This window comes from Atractosteus spatula, chromosome 4 (assembly GCF_055471065.1).
Source record: "Atractosteus spatula isolate fAtrSpa1 chromosome 4, fAtrSpa1.hap1, whole genome shotgun sequence".
NCBI classification, from domain to species: Eukaryota; Metazoa; Chordata; class Actinopteri; order Semionotiformes; family Lepisosteidae; genus Atractosteus; species Atractosteus spatula.
The window spans coordinates 16,102,824-16,125,435 of NC_142709.1; the positions used below are offsets into that span (position 1 = coordinate 16,102,824).

General features: G+C 42.7%; 1 protein-coding gene across 1 annotated transcript in view; it reads right to left on the reverse strand.

Annotated features, from left to right (window-relative positions):
• Nucleotides 1–21,977, reverse strand: part of bcl9 (BCL9 transcription coactivator) — an 80,695-nt gene extending 58,718 nt beyond the window's left edge. Inside the window, exons 1-2 of the mRNA XM_088912641.1 lie at nt 20,556–21,977; nt 10,212–10,410 (exon numbers count right to left, since the gene is read on the reverse strand). The gene's annotated coding sequence lies outside the window, so the exon portion shown is untranslated. The remainder of the gene's footprint in view (nt 1–10,211; nt 10,411–20,555) is intronic.
• Between the last annotated feature and the right edge of the window lie 635 nt (nt 21,978–22,612).

A 22,612-nucleotide genomic window follows, 5' to 3' on the forward strand; every position in this document is an offset into this window, starting at 1 on the left:
GAAAGACCAAAAAAGCACTCCAAAAGGTTTTAATCCCAATTCTTCATTCACTATCTTAAGGTAAGCATTTGAAACCCTACGTATAATCAGGCTGAAGGCAACGGGTATGCTTCTTGTGAAGAGAAGGGAAACGACATGGATCAGTTCATCATGAGACACCACAGCTGCCATAGTCCAGCAACCATGGACAGCCAGCATGAGCCCGCCCTTAACAGCACAGGAACATCGGCTACAGCTACATCCGGCCCCTAACCTAGCAGGTACTCCAGGGCTCAAACACCTGTGGAGGACAGTCAAAACCTGTAAATATCTGCACTTTTTCTTATTGAACTGCCCTTTATTTTGCAGGGCGCGAATTAAGAAAAAATCTCTTTCATCGAAATTTGAGGGGGCAAATATGCATCAGACAATATTTTCTATCTAGCACAATCAGTAGAACTCTGTGTAAGAAGAAAAGAGTTGACAGGCTACTGCTGCTCAGTTTTTCAGATAAACCAAGAAGTCCGATTGCAAGTTTGAATACCTTTCAAGACTTTATATCAGCCAAGAAATTGCCCAATCACCTTAGACTACAAAGCTCTATTTGCCCCTTAGTTCTTTACAATATGGCTTTTCCCAAACACCTAAAAATAGCACTAGCAGAAAACATGAGCTAGGCTATATCCTGTCCTTGGATTACCCCAGATTGCCAGTATACTTAAAATTCCATTAGAATGACACACCATTAAATCTTCCTGTTAATATTCTGGCACATGTGATCACTGGCTTGGCATGGCCACTGGCACAGAAAGAACATGGCGTGCTGTTAAGCTGGCAAGCTTTTATTGGCCTGGCACTATCCTGGCACTTTGAAAGCTGGCATGGTGTTATGTTGGCTTTGCGTTTAAAACTGGCATTGGGTTACATTATCTTGGCAATGTACAGACCGCTTACAAAAACGCCTTGTTAGCGAAAAAATGGCCCTTTTGAACAAAGGACTGTTGAGCATCCTAGCCATCATTGCTGTATTGTATAGGACAGGATAGATCTGTCAAAGCATTGAATGGTTATTAGTGGCACTTTCAGTTTCAAATATAGTCGCATTTTCCACCAAACTCTTAACATTTTATTCATGCTACTTTTTGCATCCAAAATTGAATCGGATATTAATGGACAACAAAAAGCTTTACACAATTAGCGGAGATAAAACAAAACTCCAGGATTTCAATACGAGCAGCATCTGAGGACCCAAATCTCTACAAAGGATTTGTAAATGGTGGTCTGCATGACATGATTGATGCAGATGAAACAATCAAGCATCAATGCATAGGCTGCACACTTCTTTTCCTGAAAAAAACTCCACACGTAAACCCTAAAGAACTGCAACCCATGATTAACAGTGCCTAGATGCCTTGGACTTAATTCAGCACGTTGCTACAGAAGACAAAGCACATCCTCATGTGCAAAGTTAAACCTGTTTTTCTTTCTTGCCAATTTCTAATTGTGAAGAAATCTACCTATGAACGTTATTTAGATTCAAAGTCACCCCATTAGAGCACAAGGGTTACAAATGCACTGCATGCTTGTTAGCAGGCTTCTTCTTACAGCCTCTGCTTGCACTAGAAGGCGGTTCATCCAGGTAAAGCAGAAACCACAGATCTGAATGTTTCAATGGAATTCTCACAGAATGCACAAGTGGCCACCTGGAGAACAGCAGATGTCAGCATAGGGAAAATGCCTCACCCATTATTCCCTTTTCACACACATTCACCGCGGTACTCAAAAGTAGTGCTGGACAAATATTCAAACTTTTTTTTTAAAGGGAATTCAATAAAATGACAATGTCACAAATGACCACCGACAGAAATGACCATCGCATGAGGTTACTGTTACCACCTTTGCTAGACTGCTGTGCAACTTCTACAAACTGCTGCATATGTGGAACCAAAGACAACAAGCCATGATAATATAGAGAAGAAATAACACTGAAATCAGACATATCAAAATATCACTGGTCGATTGCAGAAGACTTGTTCTTTTGCTGTAGTCACTTGCTTTACTTTCCAGCATCTTCCCACCTGGTACCAGCAATGTAGGCTTGCCACCTGGCAGCATTCTGGCATGTCTGGGCTCTTTTTGTGCTCCTGCTGTGTTCCAGTCCAAATTTTTTATACGTACTGGAGCCCAGGTTCAGATTTCTCTGATACCGTCCAGAAATAGAGCACATCCAGGTGGAGGCTGCACATTGGTGGTGGTGGAGGGGAGTCCCCATTACCTGTAAAGCGCTTTGAGTGGAGTGTCCAGAAAAGCGCAATATAAGTGTAAGGAATTAATAATAATAAAATAATTATAATAATAATATCATCTACTGAAACTCATGTGACTTTAAAGGTGAAGGTTTGTTTTCCCCCCCTCTCAGCAAATACATTAGTATAGCATCATATAAATAGTATATAAACCTGGCCTAAACACAGAAGGAAGTTTACAACAGGAAATGGTCTTATACAATTCTCAACATGTATGGTGCCTTTGCAGAATAAAACGAGCAACCTGAAAATAATGGCACCGCCAGTGGAGAACAGACGTGGACAGTAGCAGAAATGTCATTACATTAAAATTCCGTGCACAACCACGGTCTATGATGGGTCTCTTCAGATCTGGCCAGGGTGAAGGAGCCACTGCACCAGCTCTAGCCTGTCACGAACATTTGTGCATTACGTCCCCACCCAGTACATGGGCGATAGGGCATTGATAAGGCAAGCTCCAAATAACCTCATCAGGGCCTGTCAGAAACAGAGGGCACAGGAAAAGATACTGTTGAGCAGGCTGCACAAGCTTAGATGCCTTGGCTGACTGGCAAAACGTTGTCATTTCCCTAGGCTGCCAGCGATGTTCTGAAGGACAGTAATCTTCTCCTACACAATTCAACTTGACCAAATTCAACTTGGGCACAGATGGGTGCGAATAGTTCGTAGTCAGCACCATAGCATGAGCAGCCATTAGGTCTTATGAGAAAAGGACGTTGTGTTTGCTCATGGTCCTTTATGGTCACAAACCTTTCTTTTGCAGAACCACTTATTGCCCTCAAATTGCTTTACAGTATCTCCCACACTTGCGCGATGGTAACAGTATAACCAAAAGAAACAGTGCAAACAAGGAAAGGGCCATCTAGACAAGGATCATGGGAGAACACTGCTCACCAATTAAGAAGAGCTGAAGGGCACCCTCCAGCATGTAAGACAGGGCCCAGTCCACACATTCATGTCAGATACAAAAGTAGCACCAAAAGACAAAGGGTAAATCCCAGCCTTCAGCCCAAACTAATCAAAGGTGCAGAAAGTCTTGCTTTTCTTCGTTCTAGTGTGGGAATGTTATCAGGCCCAGTTTGAATCTTATCCCATTCTGAGGGGCCCGAGTTTCCTGTGCTGACAGTCAGGGATCTGGAAGAATTGCAGAACCCATGTCCCTCCAGCACAATCTTGTAGTTCGCTCACTTTGAAGCTGGACAGTTGACAGATGAGCTCTCACTTCTCAAAAGCTCACTTTTTCCTCTGTGCTGCACAAGATAAGGGACCCCCACCACTGAATGCACCAAACTGAGAGACAGAATTTCTCTGGCTTTGGGTAAGGTGAGCAACCCATTCAAATGAACAACTAATGTCCGTGCACTAGTGACATGCTGTCACACGTTAAAAAAAAAATGACACAGCACGGGTCTCTTAATGACCTAATTAGAATCCATTATTCACTTAATTGAGCTGAATTACCACCGTTGCCATGTCTTAACTCATTGAGGATTTTAGAGTACCTACAAACCCCGTGGACTGCCGCCCTCCTGGGCCAGGAAAGAATATCACTGGTATAGCAATTACAATCATTTTTTTGTTAAGAAATTGCTTTCATACGGCTATTGAACAATCAGCAATCAGAACTTTAAAAAAGAACAAATCTGTTAATTTTTAAACGAACCGAACAGCTCAGTTAGACAGCATTATGCTCCACTGATGAGCTTAAAAGGCATTTTCTGCTCACCAAGAGCAACAGCACCACTTATACCCCTGCACCTAAGGGGCTGACAAGCAATTAATGCCAAACAATTAAAAAAAAATACTAATTTCACAAGTTAACGGGCAAATGTTAAACATTTCTCTAACTACAGGCACATGGCTTAAAAGCAGCTTGTTATATCTAAGCATAATTATACTCTCAACCTTTTCTTAGAGACGCATGGCTAGGTAAGAAATGTGCAAGCGGTTCAAACACCTATGAATAACCAGCAGGATAAAAGAGGGCCTGCTTCAACACTACTCAGACGCACAGCAGTGGCTGCCGGGGTGTCGGAGTAATAGAGGGAACAAGCAGAAACCGGTGGTTGATGGGCGAGGGGGGTGCAGGGGCTAGAAAGCCGGAATAAATCTGGAATCCAGATGTTTCCTATGTTTTTGACATCCCAGTAAACACGGTTGCTTATTCTTCGCAAGCTGCAAATAAGCTGCCACAATAAGCAATTATTTCTGTTAGCTCCATGTGGTTTTCCCTATTCTTCTTCTGCTGGATTGAGCTTGCAAGCACGCAAGGTCCTGCCACACTAGGTATGCAGTAGCATCAACCAGGTATTTTAACATCTCTGTTCCTTTACACCCGTTTTATCTTTTGACTCTCGAACCCGGGTCCCTTCTCCTGTAGCAAATTTAGTGCACACCTGTCCCAAGACGGATCAGGTTCACTCACACTTCAAAGTCTGGCCCAGGTTCTCAACACCAGGGAAGCAGATATGAGCTAATTATAGTTGCTGAAAAGCAGGTTACACAGGGTCAATAGAAAAGGGTATTATATGAACACCCAGACAGCCTGATCACTCCATACCAACAGATCTGACACAACGTGCTGATTAGAAATTAAACTTTTTGGTGCAGCCTCTCTCCATAGACAGAGGGTTACCTGATTGACATTTAGCCTCTGAGGAGTTATCTGAGAGATGATGTATCACATCCCAAACGCAAACAAGCCACTTGTGACAACCAGGATGGGGAAGGTTTCTTCAGAAGATAACTGTCTGAGCTCCTGTATTTTAATATCCAGGATCAGACTCAAGTCCAGATTTAAAGTGGTGTTGGTGGACCAGTAGATGACTCTTCCCTCTGGACCAAATTTCCCATCAGAACGCAGAGATTGCAAAAGAGAAGCAGTCGTATAGTCTGCCTCTTGATGCGGAGTATTTAATTGATCCATGGATCTCACCCTGTCATTTCTTGATAGAAATAATGGTATCGGCTTCAACACTGTGTCTGAGTAGTGCAAGACCGTTACCCTCTTTCATTGACAATTTCTATATTTCGCCCGTAATGCATATGATCTTTTTTGTAGATTACAAATACCTCTGCCACAGACAGGCAGTCATCTAGCTTTAAACCAGGGGTCTTGGTCTGTTCATACCTTCAACATATACAGATCACTGTGTCTTGCTAGCCACTTGCAATTTAAATACACATTTTCTGGATTAATGTGTTTTTTCATTTGAAAGCTATTTAAGATATCTAATCATATAGGTGCCCCCAGACAGGTATTTTCTGTTCAGATGAAGCAAAGCCTGAGTATTCCTATGACGCATGTTTACCTGCACACTACCAATTTAGAAAGTATGGGGAAAAAATCCATAATTTGAGGCTCTTTTACAATTGTGGAGCCTGAAGATGTTAAATAAACGTATCACTTCCTGTACTACTACAACAAATTCACAAAATTATTAACAGGAAAAATATTCCTCCCTGTTAATTGACTGCTTTCCAAAATGCAGAAATAAGAAAAACCTAAAGTTAATAATGTGCCGTCCAATGAAAACCAGAAATAGCTGAAAAAGCAGGAAGCACACTCTATACTCGATTACAACATTTTAAGCTATCAACATTTCAGCAAAAAAAAAATTTCATCAGGCGTTTAAGACGTTTAAGTCTCATGTCACCTAACCAAAATTAGCTGTTAACGCAGCACATTAAATTAAGATAATTAATAACAATTAAACAATCATATAGTGAATTAGTCAATTAACCATATACCACACAATCAATTAAGACATACACACAAATCGTTAATCTAAAAAGACATGTCTTTTCATACACTAATGTAGACTATATACTAGTGGTCTTTTATGCAAACCAATCCATCCATTTATCTACCACTTCAATGTTTTCTGGCTTCCACAACAGAGTAGCAGGGAAGTAGAGCCTATCACAGCAAGAAATGAGTACAAGGCTAGATACACCCTGGACGGGATGCCAATCCATCACAAATTCCAAGACCTAGATACAAACAAGCACGCATTCACACCAGGGCCAATTTTCCCAGAAGCCAATTAACCTGCCAGTATGTCTTTGGACTGTGGGACAGATAGCAGGTAGCACCACAAGAACTGAACCCAGGGCCCCAGCTCTGTGAGGCAGCCACCTGACCCACATACAAGTGAACTAATAATGTTTGCAACAATTATTAAAATACAATAACTACCTAAACAACAATTGCCTAAATATGTTCGAGTAGGGAGCTGCGTCAGCATGCATAGGCTGCAAAGCAACAAGTAAAGGTTTATTCCATGCTGGAAAGAAAGGAAGAGAAACAACATTTCGGCTGTGGAGCCTTCTTTGAAGACCCGAAGAAGGCTCCACAGACGAAACGTCGTGTTTCTCTTCCTCTCTCTTCAGCATGGAATAAACCTTTACTTGTTCCTTTTATAGCCTAAATATTGAGTTTAATAAAATGTAAAGCTTCTGATTAGTTTTCCAATACAGTCATGAATGTTGCACTTGCAGTTTGACTGTCAGCCTGCCAGCTCCTTTTGGAAAGCGTATTTAAGACCGGACACAAACATCAGAAAGGAGGAGAATCACCCAATAGGAAGAGAGGGAATCTCTGTATGCAAAATCCTGAGGACTCTGTAAAAGGTTTCTAAGAAATCCGAACAAACTATAGACAGGTCTGAGAGCAAGCAGATGGTAAACAGATTTTTTACATGTTCTATGCAATGTACTAGCCTGTACTAAATAATTTGTTAAATCGGACAGGGATCAGGGTTACATGTTCTTAGTTGGAACATGCATGGAAAGAGATCAATACTAATGAAAGCTAATGTAGCCATTTTTGATAATCAAGGTGATAATATCGAAAATAAATCTCTAACACAAGCCTGTCCCAGACTCCTACAGCTCCAAACCAAAGCCCCCTTATGTTAACTAAACAATCAGAAGTGCGATCCTTCACATGAGACGCTGAACTGAGGTCCTGACCACTTGATCAATAAACACCTCATGGGACTGTTGGTTTCAGTAGGTGTGTTAAGTTTCCCCAAAATAAGATCAGAGAAACTTTTCTCCATCTGATCTGCTGTGCAGTGGGGAGGGTAAAAGTGGCTCTTCTCCTAAATACAAAGTGTTTCAGGACACTTTGGAATAAAAAAGGACTGCGATTCAAAAAATCCTTAATTACCTGAGACACAGACATTTCCTGTGGTTGCTTCCCTTAAAATAAAACTTAGGGCTTGTTCTACTTTGAGCAAAAACTTGTGTTGTACAGACATTCTCTCAGCAGTCTGTTGCGAATCAAATGTAACTGCTAAGAGCTTACTGATATTAGATCTAGAGGCGAAATGTCATCTTAGAAAAGTTTAATTTGACTTAACTAACCTTTTTAGTGCCACACATTTGATATTTCCTATTTGTCATCAGAAAGCCCTCTCATTGTGGCACATGTCTGATTAATGTTAAGATATATCTTAAGAGAAGTGGTTAAAAACCCTGGTTCAGAGCATTCACTGTCTCTTCTGGTTTCTAATTTGAGTTTGTGCCAAGTTCGTAACCACAGCCTAATTGATTTCTATTTTCTATATGAAGCATGTTTTCAGATTTCCTTTTAGCTCTTAAAAGGGCAAATGGGATTCTTAAGGGGTATCAACCCTGGACCATTTTCCGAGTTTCAGAACTGCATATAGACATGACAGCTTAAATACAGCCAACAGATCCTCTGCAGAAAGAACAACTCACTGTGGAAGTGATTATTGCTACCTCCTCCTGCGTGTGTTCATGATCACCTAACAATGGCTACTGCACCAGAAATAAGGCTGAGCATGTTCAAGAGAGACTGCTCTCACAGTCTGTGTGCTGTAGTAGCTGGAAACGGTACTGGTGGAGTACGGGTACTTTTTAAACAAGGCTTAAGTGAACCAAAAGCCTAAGCAAGCAAGCAGATCAACTAAAGGCATGAAAACCAGCAGACACAGGAGTACCAGGAACTGGGACTGGAAACCAATGTTGTAGAAAACTACATAACAAGGTACTCAAAACTGAAATTCTCCAACTATACTCTTAATATTCACTGGGATGAGGCAAAACCACCAGGGTAAATGTCTGTACAGTTATGGTTTATACAGTGTACCACATTGTCTTCTAAAATATGTGCACTAAGCCCTCCATTTCTCTAACACTATTTTATTAAATCAAATGCCAATTCTGATAAACACAGGATCTTCATATCTTCTCTTCAAGGAGAACAAAACTAGGCCTAGGACCATAAAACTGTGAAGATGGATCTAACAATGCATTATTCACAACCACAGGATCACAACTTCTATAAATCACAACTCATTTTTGCAGAGTCTGTTAGGACATAAAACATCAAGACTACATCAAGTACGGTAAGAACGTAACACCAGCTTCAGCTGAAACACTTCACATTTCCACAGTTACAACCCTACCTCAGCCTGTCAATTCAATCACAGCTTTTCTACCTCAAGACCAAAGAACAGCCACAGCGAGGGGGAGATACAGCTACTCGTAAAGGACATACAGCACTACACGGCAGAGCACAAGAGCAAACAACATTCTTGTTCTTTTCCTTACTGAAAAGAGCATACAAAATACAAAACAGCACTTTTTTTTATTTCAAACCCACAGGGCAAAACCACTGTAGGATTTGCTTGCTTTTCCCCCACGAGTCTGATTTCCTCCGAGACTAACAAAGGCACACCAGCTCTGGCCATTCCACAGGAGGCCGCCTGTCTCGAGACAAGCGCAGACAGGCCTGCCGTTGACACAAACTGCAGCCTTTCCCAGCGACAGTCACTGCGTCGTGGGAAGCCTGCACAAAGAAAACACGCACACTCTGTCCCGGGACCCTTTCTACGGCGAGCTACACATCAGGCAGGCCCAGAGTCACAGAGGCGCGCTTCGGCATACTTCAGACAGAAATGAAGAGAAGGAAGACAGCACGGGGCTGATTACAGGTTTGCTCGGTGATTTGCTGCTTTTTCTTCGCTGGCCTCGTCAGCCGCGCGAGCAGCAACTGTGTTATTCCTCACTGTAAATCTGCCCAGGCTTTCTAATAAATGGAGTGCCCAGGAATATATGGGATCAGCGGCCCAGCAGACCCCAGCCTTCTGTCGACCTGCAGGACTCGTGCTCTGTAAACTGCCCTGCCACACTCTCCCCCTGCTGACAAGATCTGTCGAGGGGAGGAGAAAGACAGCGTTCGCTCGCAGCTCCTGCCAACAGAGTGGAAGAGTGCTACCGCAGGACAAATACCTTCTCTTGCAGGAATCACTAAAGCCGAGACTCTGGAGTGAAATTAAGAAACTCCGATGCCTTTTATCATCCAGACACGAGACATTTACTCCCCGTTTTTCTCACTAGCTGACATCATTAGCATGTGGTTTAATCCCAACCCCCTGCTCAGCAAATTAGTTGCCTGACCAGAATGAAAACAACATCCAGATATTAAAAGTTATTTTGACCAGACATCAGGACAAAAAATGCACTGAAAAACACATTTCTTTGGCTCCCCAGCCAGAAGAAACTTTCCGATCTTCATGGATGATTGATAATATAGAACTAAACGTGATGACAAACTTTTCCCCTCACTAAAATAAAAAGACATGCAACATTCAGCTTTGTGAAGGACAGATCCCTGTGCTACTGTGTACCATCCCATTGTTTTAACTCACATCTACACTAACACCATATTCTCTTCGGTGGTCTCATCCAGACCCACATTTATGTAACGACAGAAACTGAGAACTATTAACCGAGTTGTCTGCACGACCCATTTTTCTGCCACAGCTTTTGGACCCAACATCATCTAAGAAAGTGCTCGCTGGTCATCCAAGTACCGCAACCACGAACTTCTCTTACCGATCCGCAAACATCTAAATGAAGTGGAAGAGGGAAGTGCTGTCAGAAAGCAGTTACCTTGAAACGCCCCCAGATCTCAAAGGCAGTGGCTGTTCCTCATTGGGAGCGCCTGCTGATAGGTTCCCTGAGCCACAAGCTCTGTCTCCCCACAGACACAAAGCAAGGGTACACGTGCTGCACTGTGGTCAGATCCAAATGTCGCGAGTGATCCAAATCCAGATTCTTCAGCGCTGGATCACACAATCCATTCACAAACCTGGAAGAGAAAAAAAAGGCATCGTGAGAAGAAAGCGGACGGTACTTTGCACTGCCGAAGAAACATTACATTTCAGTCCCGATGAGGTTCCAAAAGGACAGTGGCTCTTGCCATCCTGCAGCAAAGACAAGGTGCAACAAAGTGTTCCGGTGTACTCGCTCTTAAAAACGTGACCAAAGAGTATGAGAACATAGCGTCAATGAGATTCAATTAAAAGCTCTTTTTTAAACCCCATCATGGAATAGTTATTGCAAACAGGGGCTATACAGACAGTTCTGTCAATGAAACCAGTCAAAACTATGACTAACATTTCCATCTTACTTTTCTTACCTCTTGAACAAACAACACAAATGTAAAAGGTAGCTTTTAAACATTTGCTGCCTCTCTCGAGATCTCACTGCCAGTACACGCTCTACAGTCCACACTGAATCGTTCCTTTATAGCAGCAATGCAGATGTGAACATCCCAGCAAACTCCATTCTTACTTGTTGCCTTCTATGTGACTCTCTATGGTCTGGCACTGACCAACATCTCACTAACTTTTTCTGTGTAACTGAACAATTTCAGAAAATTTACTTCCCAAAAATCCCCATCTAACCTGAGTGCCAGGAAGCACAAAAGGAACACAAACCAGTCCAGCAAAATCAAAGTCTAAAGCATCCCATTCATTTCACTTCCATTCATTCACATTTGAGACATCCAATATGCTGAAACTGTTGGTCAGCATTTCAAACAGCCTGAATAGGTACTCTAGGATCATGCAGTCCTGCAGTCTTGAATTATAAAGGATGCACAACAGAAATTACATAACCCAACAATCAACCACAAGACCATGAAATGAGTATAGCAGCTCATTTTCTTTGATTCACACAGGCTCAGAAACTGTTGGTTCTCATACTAATCACCCATTAAGCGATTACAGCCCAAAACAAAAAAACACTACCACCATGCGTATGACAAGCAGTCATATGAATTATTTCAATTTTTTAAAGTTTTTTTTTTACCTCATGTAATACGTAAAACTTTTCCTTATATGTAAATAACCCTTATCCTAGCATAAAAAGAAAGACCTAATCCTGACAATAATACGTCAAGACCAGATAAACAAGTCTTCACCTTGAAACTTCACGCTTTCCACGAACACTCGAGACACAGTGAAGCAGACACACGGACGAAAATGAATTAGACAAGCCCTCTGCGTTCGTTGCGCCTTAACCGAGTCATGGGAGGGTGCGGTACCTGTCCCAAGTTCACTGGCTTGCTGCTGGCACTTCAGACTCCACAGACATCTGCTTCACTCATGGGGAAACAGGCCTCTTGTCTACTTTTTGGCGAGCAATGCTGCCCAGCGAGTTCTGGTGAATGGGGGACACGAAGAAGAGGGCAGACTTGCTGGGACTGCCAGCCCACCCCCTCATCCGTGGGCAGGCGTCTCAGGGCGGAAGATGCCAATCAGCTCCTGCAAATGCTCCAGGCTGCCTGCTACCGACCCCCTGCTGACCATTCATCTGACTAACACCTTCAACCTCTCCCTGTGAACTGGCTTCTGAAACCAGAGAGGGGAAAGGTTGAAGGAATGCCCAGGAAAGAAGCATTTTAGCAATGTGCCTGAAACAGATGCTACCAAAAACTGTTGACAGGACTAAACCAAGCTGTGACAGATACAGGATATTCCTGATTCAAATAAATTCCAATGCTAGTAATTCTAATATTTCAATTCTTCGTCCCCCCCATATCGTCATTACACTCACAACTCTGGAAGAGCCAAATGGCTCCGCACAACTTCCACTTTAAGGCAAAACGCGTGTTTGCGGGGGCATTCTGGAAGGATTCGGAAACATTCCGCTCCAGAACAGCGTGGTTACACGTGCCAAGGCGCTGCAGGAAGTGTTTCTGAAAATCTGTGGGAAAGGGTACACACAGATAAGGATGGTATGGTGGGACATTTGTGGGCAGGCCGGTCTAGTCCAACACCATTTAAAAGGAACATTTTGTCAGCACAAGTGTGGAATCCGTCCATCAGAAAGCTGCTGATTCCTGGTTAGGGTCACAGCAACCCAAAGTGCATCTTGGAAGCATGGGGCACAAGGCGAAACCACTCCCTGGATGGGACACCAGTCCATCATTGTGCACAGACAAGGACAGCTGACAAATTCAGACAAATCAACCCGACCACCATATCGGGCAGTCAGACACCTAAGGATCCAGAGTAAACTAACAGGGACAAAAAGGAAACATGCAAACTCCATGCAGAAGGCACCCCACATTTGAATGGAACCCAGGACCCAACTGTGTGATAACAGGGCCTTAGTGCCGCAAAATACTTAAAAGAAGTAACATTAAATGTCACTTCATTTCAATTTAAATTTCAATTTCTAGTTTTTGAAATTCCATGTAATTTTCACCAAGAATTTTATATTTGTATTACACTAAATATAAGTAGAAATTATACTATTATAATACTAGCCTCTATATTCACCGGATTTGTAAAATTAAGCGTTTATGTGACATTATACTAATGCTAAAATTAAAACAAGTCTCTGAAACATCAGCACAAGTTTTAAAGCACTACAGAAGAATACTTCAATTTGTTTCCGCATACACAAACACAAAACCCACACTTAAAATGATAAGCAAGTCACCATTTCAATACAATCACTTATGATAAATGCCACTGTTGTGTACATCTGAGCTTCAGAGAAATAATTTGGTTCTCCTACATCTTGGACAACAAAAACAAACATTTCAGATAATGGCAAACATAACTTACTAGGTAGAAAATTACAGAAGCATCTTGGTAAACAGTAGTCTATGTGTAACTAGATGAAGGTCTACCACGTCTTACGCAAATGCATTCATCTCTATACCATCAAAGAATAGTCACAGGACATCCTTGGGCCTGCACTCTGGAGAAGCATGCATTTAAGAGTGATGGGAGTCTGGAACAAGCTGTCCAGCCATGTTGAAGTTGATACCCTGGTGTAACAGCTGGATGACTTCCTTGGAGCAATGAGCTAGACAGGCCCAACTGTTTCCTCTCATTTGCGATCTCTTATGCTCTGTATACCGCGGCCACCAGCAATTTCAATTATTTCCGAAGCTTTTTCTAAAAAATCCGCCATGAGCACAAACTCCAGTCAGCCGACTCAGTGAAGGATTAACAGCTGGTGCACAATGACACCCGAGAATATTCTGAAAAAAGGTACCCGGCAGCATTTAAACTACCAAAATGTGCCGGAACACACATCCAGAACGTTCATTGATTAGTATGAAATGCAAATAAAAGACAAATGACGTGCGCACGCATACCCTCTGAAACATCCTCCACTGTCAAGCCCAGGCACAGATCCTGGGATGGGGAGAGCAGACTAATTTCACAGGCAAGACCATGAGCTCTCAAGGACCCTAGAAGTGAGGGAAGGAGCTGTCGCATAGAAGCAAAAATCCCACCCCCCACCCCTGGGAGAACAAGCAGAGATTGGTACATGACACTGCCCAGAATTCGAGCCAGTGACATCTAGTCTGTCATGTGCACACCCTGCTCTCCAGGCAAAGCCTCCGACATTACCTGCCACAGAGAAGCCTGCTAGTCCGTTGCTTAACAATGAAAGCACACACTGATCAATGCAGCATATATTAACCTACTTCACTGTAGCAACTCCCCTAATGAGTGTAAATGAGTGTAAACGTCTGTTTTTTTGTCATTTAATTAACAAAATACAAAATTCCACAATCTAGTGTGACCAAGGCAGCAGGGAAATTAAAACCATCCAGTGTCTAGATTCGCTGATACTGACCAAACATCTTAAACAAAAAGCCACCGGTAATCCTTCAGGCGTATAAGAACTGACAAACTCGCTGGCAGAGCATTTCAACACAGCAGATGCCCAGCTGCAGCCGGTTCTTCATCAAAGCACTGTATAAACACTTAATTTGTCTTCCCAGTTTCAAGGGCTGCCTAGTAGTATATCAATGGACACTTTTTATTGTACCTGCTGAAATGTTACAGCAAAAACAAACGTATACCTGTAGAGAAAACAAGGAGACTGTCCTGTGGAAAGTTAGGTTCAGAGGCAATACCAGTCCTGCTATCCATGCCACAGTGTTAAAACACATACTGGACTTATGAAACAAGCTTAAGAATTACAACAACCAAATTGTCCACAGTACTTTTGCCATCATGGTAGTGTTCTGGAAGAATGGAAAAACCTGCTGCACGAGAACAAATTTTAATTCTGTGTTTCAGTCTTATTGGGATTTGTTCAGGAATCCATAAAAAAAAGTTCACATTCTGTACTCCCCAAGGCCAGACAACACTCTCTTCACTGGTCACCGTCACCTATGCTCTAATACCAGCAGGAACTGCTAAGGAAGATAACTGGCAGAAAGGTACGACATTATCGAATATCAAACGACGATTCCCAAGAAGGTTAATGTTACACCAGGAATTAGAAAAACCTAAAGACGTGGCAGGAGTACTGACAAGACCAGGGGGTACAACCCCAATTACTGCTGGCCTCACTGCGATGGCTACCTCCACAGCTCTGGATTTTGCTCGTGGCATGAGTACCGATGTGACACCCCCAGTCACGGGATGCTGCACTCACTTTTTGGCTCACTAACACTATTTACTTTAGCTATAATACTCTGCCACAGATAGCGTTAAACATCTATGTAATATACAATAAAACAATGATGAATGCCCATATTTTACTACTGACTTTTATTTAAAAGAACAGTTAAGAAAAAATTCAGATATCTATAAACAGTCAGTCAAAACCTCAAGGTGCTGCACAGTTTCACTGCAAAGGTTTCTTTTTATTAGGGTACAGCAGGTACCGGGGGTGCAAAATGTGTGGAGTTTGTATGTGAAGTGAAGTGATCTACCAATTTCTTCTCTAAAATGTTTGCTGCTGTCAGGGATCACTCAAAAGTCGGAGCCTGATGGCATTTCCTGCATGTCCCTGCATGTGGAAGCAAGATGGACAGCTCTGAGCTGACGCATGACAACACAAAGTGGAGATTTCAAACTGCATAGGTATATGACAAAAAAAAAAAACAATAACCTGAGAAAACTGCCTTCTCTCGGAGCCCTGTCTGCTCAACGCACTAGAGTCCAGGTGATGCAGGAAGAAGTGAGAACAGCAGACACCTGCCACAAAGAGGAGTATCTGAAACAAACTACCAAGGCATCGTTAAAGCCGATGCTCTGGAATCCGATCAGAAAATGGCCCGACTAGATTCTGGGATTAGCTGGAAACTAGTAGCCAAACCTCCCAGGGAAGAATGGCCTCCTCTTGTCTGCACCATTCCTTGCGTTGGTTTGTTCTTCCAAAGTGAAGGCCACAGAGGTGGCCAATTCTGGTCGTGAAGAGCCACAGTCCTGTAGGACTTACAGCTCACCATCAACGCATGAATCTGCACCTGGAACATGTCAGTAATTTAGGACATTACAGGGTTCTGTTAAGTCAGAAATGGTTAACTGGTCCTTGAGAGCTACTGGATTTTGAGATTTTCATTTTAGTACACTCTAAACTAAGTAATTGACCAAATCTGTCCAATGCGCAAAACCGAGCTTTCCAACCGGATGATTTAAGGGTGGCCCAATTAATCCTGCTAAAATGCGACACTCCAAGCCCAGGGCTGGTCACCCTCGTGTAGAGAACTCAAAACAAGAAATTTCACCAGCAACAGTGGCACCAACTACTGTATAACACATGGCAGACAGACCATCCTGCACTCTGACACTTAGTTGGCACTTTGGTCCTTAGTTGGACCTTAAAGGGACACTGGTAATAGTGCGGGGGTCACCATACTATTTTAAATGAAGCTAATATGTCAGCACAGGGCTGCCCACGTCTGGACATCCAGGACCAGAATCATTAAATTCTGCAAACTGAAAACTGCTGTTCAGAACCAAAGGAGACATGGAAAACCCAGTGGATTAAAAAAAAAAAACATGCTACAATCCCCTCTCTAGTTTTTGGGAACTATGTAAAGGAGGAACGCACTGAACATCCCATCCGCTATAAGGCATGTGTCCATTGCTTTATGGCATGTTCTAGTCCTTCTTTCACATTTAAGGACTCTGCATAAGTGGAAAATCAGCCGTGAAAAAACAGCTGAAAAGGAGGAGTACTAGTCAGCTATAGAGTGAAAATCAAATTCTAGTTCAGTAACGCTCTTAATTCAGTGACAACATTAAGTTTTCCCACATAAACATGTTGCCACAAGCACACTTTTCCACATCCGGCGGGGGATAACTTGCAGCTCTGCAAGAGCATCCCCACGCCGGGAACTGCCCGACATCCAGGACATTCCGAACGCTCTGAACAAACCAGGTGCAAAATATTCAAAGAGGGACCAGGTTTGAGCAAATATTACAATACAGACATTTGTCCACAATTAAAACAGCATTTTTTTCCAGTTGATATTGCAATACATTAAAAATGAATAGCCAATCCTGTTCCTGAAGTCGAAAACCAGCAGTCACTTAGGACTACTTAACCATGCGTTTATGAAGATAATGTTCTGACTTGAGCCTGCCTTGTGTCTTTACGTTCCTTGTTGTCTCTATTTATTTTACCAGGCTTGTAAGAGACTTGCAAAAGAGAAACCATGTAAATATTCATACAAGAAATGTAAAGATGTAGTTGGTTTAGCCAGTCGCCTGTTCAATAAATAAATAAAATTGACATTACTGGTTGAAATAACCAGCTGAAGAAGAAAAGCTCAGAAAGTTTTCATTTGAGGGCGATTCATAAACCTTTCTGGGCAATTTCTGGTCACCACTCATACAGGATTATCCAATACCGTAACATGTCTTAGGGACAAGAAAAATTACTTCAAAAAAAAACTTCTGTCACGTTTAACCCATCCTCCCAGAGGTCTTGTCACGCGCAACTATGGTGTACGTTACAGGATGAGCTGGGCTTTCTGCTGTGAGCCGACTGAGAGACACGTCAGGGTTTAATTCAAATTACTAAGCAACAGAGGGAACCCCAACAGCACAGCCCCTGGGCCTGTCTGAGCAAAACATGGTCCAGACTGGGCCCCGTCTGCCACCACTTCCCAGAGATCACGACAGTCCTGGTGCCACACGCCAGAGCACGTAAACGTGTTACACAGCCCCTGTAAGAACGGAAATTTACATTTCAGTGGTTTTCTGCTATCCATCAACATTTGAGCTACTCCTAAAAATACAGAATACCTATGACTTAAAAATGCATTTATAGGAAGTACTGAGGATTTTGGGGGTTCAAATTGTTTTTATAGTGATATCTGAACTTCCACCGGCAAAGTGGGGGTACCCTACTGCAGGGGTGCACTATGGCACACATCAATTAAGCTTGGATAGCACAAATGTTATAGGCTTAAGCCATGGAGATGTTTTTATATATAATGACAGCTGTTGAAACAATGGCAGGGCAAGAGCACTCTGAGCAACGGGATGAGATTTTTCCTCTTGAATTTGATATGTAATTCACCAAATGGTGATTTTTTTAAGCAGTTTGGGGAACCTCAAGCTTTTATAGTGTTAACATCACTTCTTGTTGGGAGCCAGCATTACTTGCTGCAAAATCACAGGATGACTCATGGGCATTTGCAGTATTAAAAGTATGTATTTCAGTCTGCAGGCACGTACTTGCTCCTGTGCAGGAGTGAGACTACTCAAGAAAACAAGGAAGCCTTCAGATGTGGAGCAGGCCAGTCCAATGCAGATTGCACGAGCTGCTCATACATATTTTCCCCTGCAAAACGTAATGAAACATAGCAGCAAGTCTGAACTGTCCAGCATTTAGTCCTTTGCTTATCTGTGAGCACCATGAGAGTACCAACTGCTCATGAAAACTAAGAGGGATGACACTTCCCCACATTGCCACTACTTCATAAAGTACTTTACTTGGTGCTTATCATCATCAAGGCCTTCACATGAGTATCTGAGAGGTACGACACCATTTTTTAAATTAGAGTCATTGCATTCGACCAAGCCTTAGCGACCAGTAGCAAAGAACTACAATCACCCGAAACATGGCAAATGATATACTACCCCAATTGGAAGAATAAATTATAGCGGTCCGCAAGCCACTACACCTCCCTCCCAGGCTTCCAGAAACATTTGCAGCTATTCTCAAAGCAGGCCTGCAGCATTTCAACATCATCAGATATCGTAATGAAAATCAGAAGGCCAATAGGTCAAAACCAGACAGATAAGGAGTTAAAGGTTATTCTTCATAGTATCTCCACAGAGCCATTAAGCAAGTGAAAAGTAATTTTTACAAACGTTATACAAATTACAAAGGAAAGAATTTAGGAACACAAATTTTAGTAATATCATATGCATCCCTTTGAGCCTGGGAATATCCTACACTGACAGACTGAAGACCAGAATTTAAAGATTCAGAAAAGTGCGAGACTGCAAGGGAGCCAGGTTCAAGTATTCAAAACCCTCAAGGGCAGTGACAACAACTCAATGAACTTTTTCAAAATCAGCAGGTTCAGTGAAACACAAACCAAGAGGAAAGTCCTGGACAATTATGTTCAAAGAGAGAACAGGAGGCACTAGCACAAAGGGTTATGGGAGTCTGGAACAAGCTGCCCAGCCATGTCGCTGTGGCTGATACCCTGGCTTCTTTCAGGAAACGACTGCAGGAGATCCTTGGATCTACTAAACCTCCCCCCGTTTGTATACCTTAGTTATGTATGGCATACGGGGAGTATATAACTTTATCCAGCACATTATTTCAACTTCATAAGCTTAAAATCGATCAAATTCATTTTTAAATTTATGATTAATACACTGGGAACATGGATGTATCTTTACTAGCTATTAAATTATTAAATTACTAGCCAACTCTTAATACAAGCACAACACAGCGCTTGTGAGTCTAAATCATAGTTTTATGGAAAACGCGCTGCTAATTGAAACTGCATTGGTGATCTGTCATACAATCGAAACGTCCACTAATTACAGGAATACACTGGAAAGTGCTAAAGCACTGGTAAAGAAGGAGACGGCGTTGTTATACAGTCCTTGAAAACAAGGAAAAGCAAAGGAAATAACTACAAACCTGAACCGTACAAACTGAACCGCGCTAAACTCTGAAGAGCATTTGCCTTTTTTACGACCAATACCAGGTAATAATAATGCTGCCTCATTTAATTATTCCTTTAGACCAGATAAGGTCCGAACCATCGGCAGAACACTGCTGTCATCTGTTGTGACTGACTCCGCACCCCTCAGGATCACCACGCCAATATCTATTGAGCCTCAAGGCAAATTATTCACTCCTACTAGCAAATATCTGCTTCCAAGAATCTCTTTAGACCGTGTCCTAGTTGTCCTAAACATTACATTAGAGAATCCAAAGACACCTTTTAGCCACAACCCAGAGGGGGCAATTCTCTCAGAGCTGCTTCGGGGCTGGAAATGTGCTCACCGGGGACTCTGCGACATTCCTGGTGTGTAACACTTCTAATATCGTTTTAAACACGGGGCAGAAACGGTACTTCACTGAACTGCAACAATATAACCGAAGCCAGACCCTCTTCCGACAGTGAGCGGCCCACGGCGAGTCTGAGTGCCCCTCAGAACAGAACAAAAGCGACTCAACAAAGTTGTCGAAACCCACAGGATTTGTCGGTTTTCAGCCGCAGTCAGTCGGCAGGCATTGATTTTACCCACGTGCACAAACATTGCTCAATATCTATTTACACCCCGAGGTAAGGGGGGGGCGAAAAAATAAAATTATTCCGAGCTTAAAAATTAAGGAGATTTGCGTAAAGCATGCAGTGGCAATTTACGTACATCTCCCACGTTAGAAACTACCAGCCGGAGTGCTGGTGCGAGTACGGGGGTTCTTTTTTTCTGATAAATTTGCATTAAATACGTTTTCCCCTCCTAATCTAACCCGATGGTAATGTTATCAAACTTCAGCTGACGTCCGAGGATTAGATTTTAAACAAAAAAAACAAGATTCAGAGCGATAAAGCACACACTCCGGCGTCTAAAATAAAACAATCCACAGTTTGTAAAAAAAAGAACAAGGCCAAACGTGTTTACAATCCAGCTAGCATGAAGGAAAAGGTCCTAAAATCGGATGCAGGCGCTGTGCGTTTTCGGTACAACTCGAAGACGGACTTACCCAGTATTTAACATATAAAGAGCGCATTCCATAATAATGAGGTACATCCATTCCACTGAGATTTCACGCAAAGATCAGTTCTGGGATCCCCCGATTCCCATCCTTTTTCCTTTTCGGAGGCATTAATCCACAGACAGAACGCTTTCCCCAATTATAATCCTCGAGGTAAGTAAAAATCTTGAAGAAAGGTTTCGGGTTCTTTGTCCTCCAACCAAAAAAAGCAATATCCCAAAAAAAGCCCCCCCACAAATCACGGCGTCTCACTGGGTAACGCCACACGAGAGGGGGAAAAGTTTCTCCAAGAAAGTTTCAAACTTGTGCAACTTTTTTTTTTTCAAAGGAGTTGTTCCTGTTTCGCCGAAGACTGGGGGGAGGGGAGCTCCACCGAGCCTCGCCGTCCTAGCATTTAAAGACAAAAGTTTCTTTTCAGGGGGACTTCGCTGCTCAGCAGACCCGCCAGGGGAAATTGCAGCCAAGAAACCCCCTCCCCTCCCCGAATTAAGAGGCCAAAACGTTTTTTTTCCTCCTCGCCTGTCACACGAGTGAAAGTATGTCAGTGACACGCCTTGATTGCACGGTTTTACAACCTTTACATTGAACTGAAGTGCACTTCAACGTTGTGGTTTGCGTTTCACAAAACCTTCTATGTTTATTTCAAATATCGGGGGTGGGTAGGAGGGGGGGGGTCCACTCACGTCATGTATAGATTTGCTGTGACTGTTTTCAGCCAACGCTCTGCAAAAAAAAACCTGCGCTAAAATTAGTAAAGGAGCTTCGCGTTTTTTTTCTGAGAAATGTTTGCGTCAAAACCCGTAAATTATGATAGTTGGGTTTTTTTTTTCCAAATGCGTTGTGCACACAAAGAAAATCCTGTGCTAACGTCGTCCTCCAAGCTTCTCTGGTACATCCAAGATCAGCAGGTTATAGATACGCCTTAAATATTAAATGCATTGGAGTCTCTTGGAATTCTTACCAGTGTGTGTTCCTTCAAAGCACATTACCTGTTCTTTAGTTTGTATCTCCTACATACCGTGTAACCGCACTTACTGCAGCCCCTTTACTACTGGGAGGAAAAAAAAGAAAGTGGCGAGAGGCTTCATGGAGAAGGAATCGAATACCCAGCTAGAAGGGTTCAGAGGCGCCCTAAAAAAAACACCGTTCCGGCCCCCGTTTCCATTTTTTTCAACAAGGTACCTCCCAAGACCAGGTCGCCAAACGCATGTTCGCAGCTGCCACTTCAGCACCGTCGACACGAACAGGCGTTAATGGCCAGTGAGGTAGCTTTTGCAGGAATACACCGCCCTCGTCTCCCCTGCGTGGTCCTGGCGGATGGTTCAGTCTGAATTCTAAGTAGCAATTCTAGGTCAGGTCTGTGTGCCATTGAATATATAAAAGGTTTGGAATCAATGCGAGAGTGTAGCCGAGTCGAGCAGGCGGGGTGCTTTGCTCTCCAGCTGGAAGAAAAGGTTGCTCAGTATATATAACCATATATGCAGGTTCCCCCCCACAGTAGTTTCGGATAATAAAGCATCCGCACATTTCAGGAACCATAACTACATTTGCATGGTATTTTCACTCGGTAGATGCTCAGCAAGCGGAAAGCAATTCTTTAACTGAAATTTTTCGGGGGGGTGGGGATTGGGACGTCAAAGCAGCTCAATTCCGGACTTAATTGCATAGTGGAGGAATTCTGACGACTTTTGAAGCTGTAGATTGAGGAAAGGCGTGCTGGCCTTATAAGTCTAGCCCTGAATTGTCTTCATGGACACATTCACGATTCTGCATGTAACTGCAAAATTGAAAATGTTTCACGTGTTAAAGGCTACTGTTCTGATGTTACGATTCAAGAAATACGAGAACAGCAAGGCCCATATTTTTCACGTAGTCACGTTCCTCAAAATCAAGTTTTTCAAAACGAATTGCTGTCCTAGAATGTGTCCAGAGCAGAGAAACAAGATTATTTGCCGGAATTAAAGGGATTTCTTGGCAGGTTAAAAACACTTAAATGTATTCTTAAACAGAGAAGACTAGGAGGGGACTCGTTGAAGTTTTCAAAA